General features: G+C 37.9%; 1 protein-coding gene across 1 annotated transcript in view; it reads right to left on the bottom strand.

Annotated features, from left to right (window-relative positions):
* LOC128248394 (four-jointed box protein 1-like) overlaps positions 1-179 on the bottom strand; it is a 199,427-nt gene extending 199,248 nt beyond the window's left edge. The window contains exon 1 of the mRNA XM_089355589.1: positions 1-179. This exon is cut by the window's left edge and continues 669 nt beyond it. The gene's annotated coding sequence lies outside the window, so the exon portion shown is untranslated.
* Between the last annotated feature and the right edge of the window lie 9,211 nt (positions 180-9,390).

Here is a 9,390-nt window from a genome sequence, read left to right as displayed (position 1 = left end):
CCGTAATCGATAAGAGCAGTAGTCGAACGAGCAGCAATAGCAGCAGCAGCAGCAGCTGCAGCAAGCGGCAGTGACGGTGCCACAAGAACAGTTCTACCAGAATGTGTCCGATAGCGACCTAATACAACCGCCAGCCCGTCTGCCCGTTCGTCTGCCTTGCCAACCCGTCCGATTCGACTGCTGCTGCCTTCTCTTTTCACCCCTCAGTTTGTAAAATGATTCCGTCCGTTCGGGTTATTTCTTTCTTTCTCTCCCTCTTTCTTTCTCTCTCTCTTTCTTTCTCATTCGTCACTTGACTGGCTGGCTGGTTGTATAAATCGTTGTAGTTGGGTAAAGTTGTGTTACAAAGGTAGTTTCATTTATAACTCAGGGTTAACGCATTTATTAATTGTGTGAGCCTGGGAAATTTTGCTTATAGTAGCCACGGTTTACTCCAGACAGCTGTAGAAGAAGAAAATGGTGGGGTGGGGGAATAATAATAATAAACGAACTCACTTGAGCAGAGCTAGCTGCTTGCCGTCCTCTCTATATCGATGAATTTCCACTGTCCAAATAGGCTCAACTCCTTGTCACACACAACATACAAACTGTGAGGTACCAGTCGACGATGGAGTCTGTCAGGGCGTGCTTTCTCTCAACCTGCTAGAAATAACAGCTAAATCTCCCTCGTATCTCTGCCATTGGGTAATGTAATCCTACGTACCCCTAAATAGACTTAGCCTTTGCTATTGTTGTTGTTGCTGTTATTTAACCCCTAGTTAGCCGTTTCTGAGCACACTTACGATAAAAAATTAAAAAATTCTACCTATAAACATCCCATCTTTTATTTCAGACTTTCTCAGAGAGTCAGCCTGTTTATTTATTTATTTATTTATTTATTTATTTATTTATTTATTATTTGTTTCTTTATTTATTTATTTCATTCTTTATTTGTTTGTTTGTTTTTGTATTTATCTTTATGAACGACAAGGTGTGATTTCATGAGACATTTGTTCGCTATTCTTAACAAATCGTACAGACGTGGCGTAGTTCTTTTGTTGGGTGGTGGCCAAAGTTGGATGGTTTCTGACCCATAAATCGGCACCATCAGAGAATTTTCTCCATCAGAGTTAACTTAAACACCACCACCACCACCAATAACAATGACAAAGACAACATCTGCAATCTAGATCCACAATGAAACATGCATATAGTCGCCCAAACAAAAAGGGTAGAAACAGTAGCCAGGTCTCCCTCAAGCTTCTTAGTCTATGCTAATAGTATATTATTAGTAATAGGCGCAGAAGTGGATGTGTGGTAAGTAGCTTGCTTACCAACCACATGGTTCTGGGTTCCGTCCCACAGCGTGGCACCTTGGGCAAGTGTCTTCTACTATAGCCTCGGGCCGACCAAAGCCTTGTGAGTGGATTTGGTAGACGGAAACTGAAAGAAGCCCGTCGTATATATATATATATATATATATATATATATATATATATATGTATGTGTGTTTGTGTGTCTGTGTTTGTCCCCCCACCATCGCTTGACAACCGAAGGTGGTGTGTTTACGTCCCTGTAAATTAGCGGTTCGGCAAAAAAGACTGATAGAATAAGTACTAGGCTTCCAAAGAATAAGTCCTGGGGTCGATTTGCTCGACTAAAGGCGGTGCTCCAGCATGGCCGCAGTCAAATGACTGAAACAAGTAAAAGAGTAAAAAGAAGGAACACATTGAATAATGTAGTCCTAGATAGACTATATCTTCTACTTGTTTCAGTCATTGGGCTGCGGCCTTGTTGGAGCACCGTATTGATGGGTTTAGCCGAAGAAATCGACTCCACCACCTGTATTCTAGGCAATTATTTTATCGGTCTTATTTGCCGAATTGTTAATTTACAGGGAAGAAAACAAACCAACACCGGTTGTCAAGTGGTGGTGGGGGACAAGCATAATCTTGTGTTTGTTTGTAAATTTCTTTTATTTCATTTACTTGTTTCAGTCATTTGACTGCGGCCATGCTGGAGCACCGCCTTTAGTCGAACAAATCGACCCCAGGACTTATTCTTTGTACTTCCTCTATCAGTCTCTTTTGCCGAACCGCTAAGCTACGGGGACGTAAACACACCAACATCGGTTTTCAAACACAAACACACAAATACAGTTTCAGTTTCCCTCTACCAAATCCACTCACAAGGCTTTGGTCGGCCCAAGGCTATAGAAGAAGACACTTGCTCAAGGTGCCACACAGTGGGACTGAACCCGGAACCATGTGGTTGGTAAGCAAGCTACTTACCACACAGCCACACCTATATACATATATAAATATATTCAGTTTTACCTTTTGCTTGTTTCAGTCATTGGACTGTGGCCATACTGGGGCACACGCGCACACACATACACAGACATACGCGTGCGCCCACACACACACACACACACACATGTATATACACACAAGCACCAGGATTCCATACAGTTTCTGTCTACCAAGCTCATTCCTAAGGCATTGCTTGACCCAGTTCTATAGAGGAAGACACTCTCCCAAGTTACTGCCCTGTGAAACTGACCCCGAAATTACGTGGTCGCAAAGCGATCGTCCTAACTACAGGGCCATGCTTGCACTTGGGACAAAAACAAACAAGAGTCTGTGTTTGTCACCCCATCACCGCTTGACAACCGGTGTTGGTATGTTTATGTCCCCGCAACTTAGCGGTTCGGTAAAAGAGAGCGACAGAATAAGTAATAGGCTTTAGAAAATGAGTCTTGGTGGTGGTGGGGAGGTCGATTGTTTTTTTAAACTAAAAACCATCCAAGGCGGTGCTCCAGCATGGCCGCAGTCAAATGACAGAAACAAGTAAAAGAGCAAAAGAGAAAAACGGGATGGTCATGGCTGGAACGCCTTTGTTCATAGGTCTGTCTGTCTGCATGATAATGTCTCACTTGAGAGATGTCGCCAGAATGAGGCGGAGGAGCATCCACCATAAAAACAACAACGATACAAATTGTATTGGCGTGCGCTGATGATTGCGCACACGCTGGTGGGGCTTGTGGCAACAACAACAGCGTTAAATTAAAATATCAGTAGTAGTAACAGCAGCAGCAGCAGCAGCAGCAGTAGTAGTAGTAGTAGTAGTAGTAGAAGGGAGGTGAAGAGAGGGGAGGGTGAGTTAGCGTTGTGTGCTCCACCCCGTGTGAAGTCATTGCTTACCCTACCACCCTACACCTATCCCGCACCATCTACCCCTACTCGTATACACACACACACACACACACACACACACACACACACACACACATCACTGCTACCCCTACCCGATCCCCCCCGAACCCACCCACCGCCACCGATCCTCTTTCAAGTTCTCGACCCACGTGTTCTTAACCAGCCAGCCAGCCAAGCCGGCCAGCCAGCCAGCCAGACAGCTACGCACCCCTTCATCCTCCTCTCTCATTCCCCACCCTGTCACCCCACCGCCACCGCCACTCGATCACCCTCCTTATCGCTCCCTCCTTACCGAGTATCCTCCTCCCACCTTCTTATCCTAACCCTTCTCTTTCTCTCTCTCTTCCCCCCTCTGTCTCTCTTCCCTTAGATGCCACAGTCACCACCCGACACCAACACCATCAAATTCACCACTCTGACATAGCAGAGTTCACTCAAATACCCAATGCCTCCTCTCCTCCTCTTCTTCTTCTTCTTCTTCTTCTTCTTCTTCTTCTTCTTCTTCTTCTCCTCCTCCTCCTCCTCCCCTCCTCCTCCCCTCCTCCTCCCCTCCTCCTCCCCTCCGCCTCCCCTCCTCCCTCCTCCCAAACATCGTCGCAGTTTTGTCATTTGTGCATTGTTATATTATATATGTTACTGTCTTTATATCATTTGTTTTTTTATCTGTTTATTCGTTTTTTCTTTTAATTATTTTTTTTTTTTTTGCCTATAGCCTTTCATTCACCACGGGGCCATTTTTTAAACATTGTTATTTTTCTTGTTTTTTTTTTTACCCATGTCATCTCGCAAAACCATCCCAACCCATTCGTTGTGCAGGCATGCAGCAGTTAGAACGAAAACAAACGATTTCAAACAACCTCATATAGATATTTTTTTTGTTTTAGCTTTCATTATCATCATCATCATCATCATCATCATCCTCATCATCATGGTAGTCATCGTCATCGTTGTTGTTGTTGCAGTTGTTGTTGTTACGCTGTTGTCATTTTGTAAATTTTTATTGCATTACTTGTTTACTACTGTTAATTTTTGCTTGGAGTTGTACTGAGTTGTGATTAGAGAGATCTATGGGGAGAGAAAACATGCTTATAAACACACGTGTGTGTATTTAAATGCGAGTGAGTATATATATATATATATATATATATATATATATATATATATATATATATATACAGAGAAAGAGAATGTGTGAGAGAGAGATTATATATCAATATATGTATGTATATGCATGTGTGTGTATGTGTGTGTATGTAATATCTCTATCAGTCTATATATGTATATATAAATACAAGCATGCACACACATATAAAAGCATACGTATATGTATGCACATCTAAGTATCCATATATATTAAGCCTTACTGTAAGTTAAATAAGAATGTAAACGTATTCTTCCTATATTACTGATATCCCGAAAAAGAGGGGAGTCTCCAAACAAACGGTTTCATGGTTTGTTGAACACACCTCACAGAAGTCGTTCGCAGATTCCTTCATTAATCAATAACTCAAGTGTTTACAAAATTGTCATAAATTAGGCTAGCACCATAGTGGATACTTAAATTTGCGTATTTGTAATTTTGACTACTTGCAATTAAGTAAACAATACATATTTATGAGTAGCACTTCCGGTTCTTCTGATTTATCTGCGTTGTGAATAAATAGACATTGTTTAATTAACGACCAGCTGAAAATTTATGAAATGGTATTTACAGCTAATAATTTAATGACTAATGATTAATTAAAGAGTGCAATGTGCTACTTCAATATGTGAAATAAAGCTTATAGAATGGTATTAGCCATAGGAAAGAACCTCGTTGATAGCAGCAAATTGACAATTCATTTCAAGGTATAGAATCGGCTTTTATGCGAAGTATGCGAAGTTTCTCCAAAAGACAAAAACGGCAGCTGCGCGTCTTGTATAAGTAAATATTTGGCAAATCATTGTTTTGATCCTAGAACCACCGCTTTGGTCGGCCTGAGACTATAGTAAAAGACACTAGCCCAAGGTGCCACGCAGTGACACTGAACCCGGAACCATGTAAGAGTAAGAGGTATATATAATTCAGATTCAAATGAATTAGATACTTAGGTTGAGGTACCAAGTCAGTCTGGCATTGTACACAGCTCGAGGTTAGGTGAATAAAATGCAAATAAGTAACAAGGATGTCCAGGTATTAGTGCATTACGGCCGTTTCAAGCGGCTCCGTTTAATCGATCAATGCAAACATTACATCAATTTGAAATAAATCGCTCTCTTCGGATGCGTATGACCACATAGATTTCCAACATACAGAATGTCTTGCAAACAACTTGCACATGCTACCAGTCGCATACCGGAAGCCGAAGAGAATGCGCACCGTTTCGGAGCCTACCTCTTGGCGGCATCAATGCGCACTGGCCCCCCTCACTGATATGAGGCCCCGCTTGCTAGATCAACTGGTTATTACATCATAATTACATTATAATTTTATAACAAAGAATTCATAGCGAATTTTTCATCAGTACTACAGATCAAAATAATTACATTGCTTCTTTTTACTATTGTTGTAGCAGAATGAATTTAGGGGGAAAATACCTCTTAAATATAGAACTGAAAAATACCTAAAGCCTACTATAATTTCGAGAGACAGAAGAAAATAATAGGGGTCAAGAGAGAGAAATGGTGATATAGCTACATTCATCTTTATTATCCTTATCACATTCAAAAAAGACCCATACCAGCAAGTAGTCTACATCTCCTTAGAATTATAAATGTGTGTGAGTCTCTCTCTCTCTCTCTCTCTCTCTCTTTATATATATATAAATAAAGTGACTTGCTCAGGACACAACGCGCTTCTAGGAATCGAACTCACGACTTTATGATCATGAACCAATTACTCTAACCACTAAGCAACGCGCCTTCACACTTATCTACCTACCTACCTACCTACCTACCTACCTACCAACCTACCTACCTACCTACCTACATACATACATACATGCATGGCGGCTGTCCACTCGATGACCGAGGAAGACCATCACTGACAAATAAAAACATTATTATGTTCACCATCAGCAACGTTCATGTAGAATGTCAGCAATATCCATGTAAAATTTTAGGGCTGATAAGGCTTGTGCGACGCCTCATAGACCCTCGCCACCCTACTGATATGAGGTAAGATATACAGTGCCAATATGGGTCGCAGGCTCAGGAATGTTTGAACGTCACGATCTCAAGTGCAAGCAAAAGATCACCAAAATGTCCAATGCCATTCCCTGCAAATCCAGTTTTATATCAGAGTCACCTTCTAGAGACATGTTTTAATAAAAACAGAGGGGTGCCTCACTCTCGGTGGTCTTCCTGTAAACCGGACATTCAACCCGGAATTTCTGAGTGCCCACGGTATTGTTAGATAGTCGTCGAACCTAAATGCCATGCGTACCATTGAGTATGGTGAATGCTTCACACGATAAACTCCTAATTTATTAAAACTTCCCTCACAAACGGCAAAAGGAAGCAAAAAATCTAGCGTCACCCAAGGTCTTACTTAGGTAACTTCCGCTTATACAAAGCAGTCTAGCATACGTATTTTTCTCTTAGCAATCTGGCTGAAGAGACCAGGCAATTACTTAAGAAAACTTTGGATATTCACGGAATACATCAGTTATTTATTACATACTTTTTTTAATGTTTTCTTTTGCAGAATAATTCTTGTTCTTCAATGTCTTTTCTTATATCGTACACAATTGTCATAGTTCTGAAATCGTTAAATAGTTTATGGAGCACTTTAGAATATATTAGACCCGGTTTGTACAAATGTTCTTTACTGACGTCTCTGCATAAACAAATCACTTTCTCTTCTTAACACACACACACACACACAAACACACACACACACACACACACACACACACACACACACACACACACACACACGTCTAAGGTGATGGACATAAAATTATATAAAAACATGACTGCGGGAGAGGATGGACATAAAGGAAAAAAAAAAAAAGGGAAAAAGGAGAGGATAAAGGGTATATGGAAATAAGTATGGAAGGCTAAAGAGTGCATTGTTGTTCGTAGTGAGAACAGGAGTGCTTATATTGGGTGTGAGCTGAAGGGGGATTTTACAGGGAGCGAATGCGAATAGTTTTGTGAATAGTTAAGTATTCAACCATTCCCGCTATATGGAAATGAGAAGGGAAGATAAAACGCCGAATACATACATACACACATACATACATATATGTATATATATGTATATATATATATATACATACATACATATATATGTATATATGTATATATATATATATGCGTGTATATATATATATGCGTATATATATATATATATATATATATATATATATATATATATATATATATATATATATATATATATGTATACATATATGTGCATATATATTTGTGTGTATATACATATGTCTATATATATACATGTATCTGTATATATATGTATATATATATATATATGTGTCTACATATGTATATCTATATCTTTATGTACATGAATATATATATATATGTATATACATGTATGTATATACACACATATATATATATGTATATATATATATATATATGTATATATGTATATATGCGTATGTATGTGTATATATATATGTATATATATATATATATATATATATATATATATATATATATATATATATATATATATATATATGCCGTTTCCTAACCCATCCCCAATAATAAAGATGGCGTAGTTCGGATCATGTCGATGTGTTCAAATAATGTCTTAGTTACATTTACACACACACACGCACACACACACACACACACACACACACACACACACACACACACACACACACACACACACACATGTATATATATATATATATATATATATATATATATATATATATATATATATATATATATATATATATATATATATATATATATGGTAACGTTAATAATGAAAGAAAGAAAATATCGTAGCCCGATTTGTAATTTATTAATTTATGTACAGGTTTAACCAAAAATGAATGGCATACTTTAGTTTCCCCTTAAAACACAATAACACCCCCACCTTTTTTTTTTGCAACAAATAAAGCATTTTATGAAAAGCCAAGCTACAAAAGTGAAATATATTTTAACATTACAATAGATGCTCAGTTACGCTTCCTTTTCCTTGTATAAAACTGTCTACACGCCATTTTGAATTATGAGCAGTCGTGTACAATCCAGATCATTTCTATCTTCGATCATTTTGTCTTTAGGACGTCTGTTATCTATGTGTTATTTTTTTCTATAAATGTTTCAATTCAGGGGTTCCCTACTCACTCCCAACTCCCTCTCAGTTCACTCATCTCTTTTCTTATTACATTACTCATAATATTTCGCCGCTAACCTCTACCCAATTCCCGAGTTGTAATGTCAGTCCTCTGGAATTTACCCCCTTCTGCTAATTTTTAAAAAAATGTTATTTTCTTCCTTTACCGTTTACTTGTCTCAGTCATTGGACAGCGGCCATGCTGGAGCACAAAGTTGAAAGGTTTTCATTTGAACAAATGAACCCCAAGATTTCCGTCTCTCTCTCTCTATTTTTTTTTTTTTAAAGCATGGTACTTATTCCGTGCATTTCTTTGCCGAATTGCGAAGTTATGAGGAAGTAAACAAACCGATATCGGTTTACAAGTAATGGGGGGAAATCACAAGCACACACGCACACATGCATGCAAACACACGTGCACACACACATACGCACGTACGCATGCGCACACATAATATATATATATCGTTGCCATTATGTTAAACTGTCGTATGTCCAAATTTGGTCAAATGCATTTTTTTTTCAATATTTATTTTTGCATGCAATAGCTGGTTCTTTGGGTCAAACTATCGTATCTCCAGCTGCTTCAGACGACAAGATTGTCAAAGTATAACACAACGGTATATATATATATAAATATATATATATATATATATATATATATATATATATATATATATATATATATATATATATATATACATATATATATATATATATATATATATATATATATATATATATATATATATATATATATATATATATATATATGTATATATATATATATATGTATATGTATATATACATATATATACACATATATATACACATATATACATACACACACACACACACACACATATATATATAATATATGAGAAAGGTTGAGTT

The sequence above is a fragment of the Octopus bimaculoides genome, chromosome 7 (genome assembly GCF_046866305.1).
Source record: "Octopus bimaculoides isolate indiv1 chromosome 7, ASM4686630v1, whole genome shotgun sequence".
In the NCBI taxonomy this organism is placed as follows: Eukaryota; Metazoa; Mollusca; class Cephalopoda; order Octopoda; family Octopodidae; genus Octopus; species Octopus bimaculoides.
This window is presented reverse-complemented; position numbering and strand designations above follow the sequence as displayed.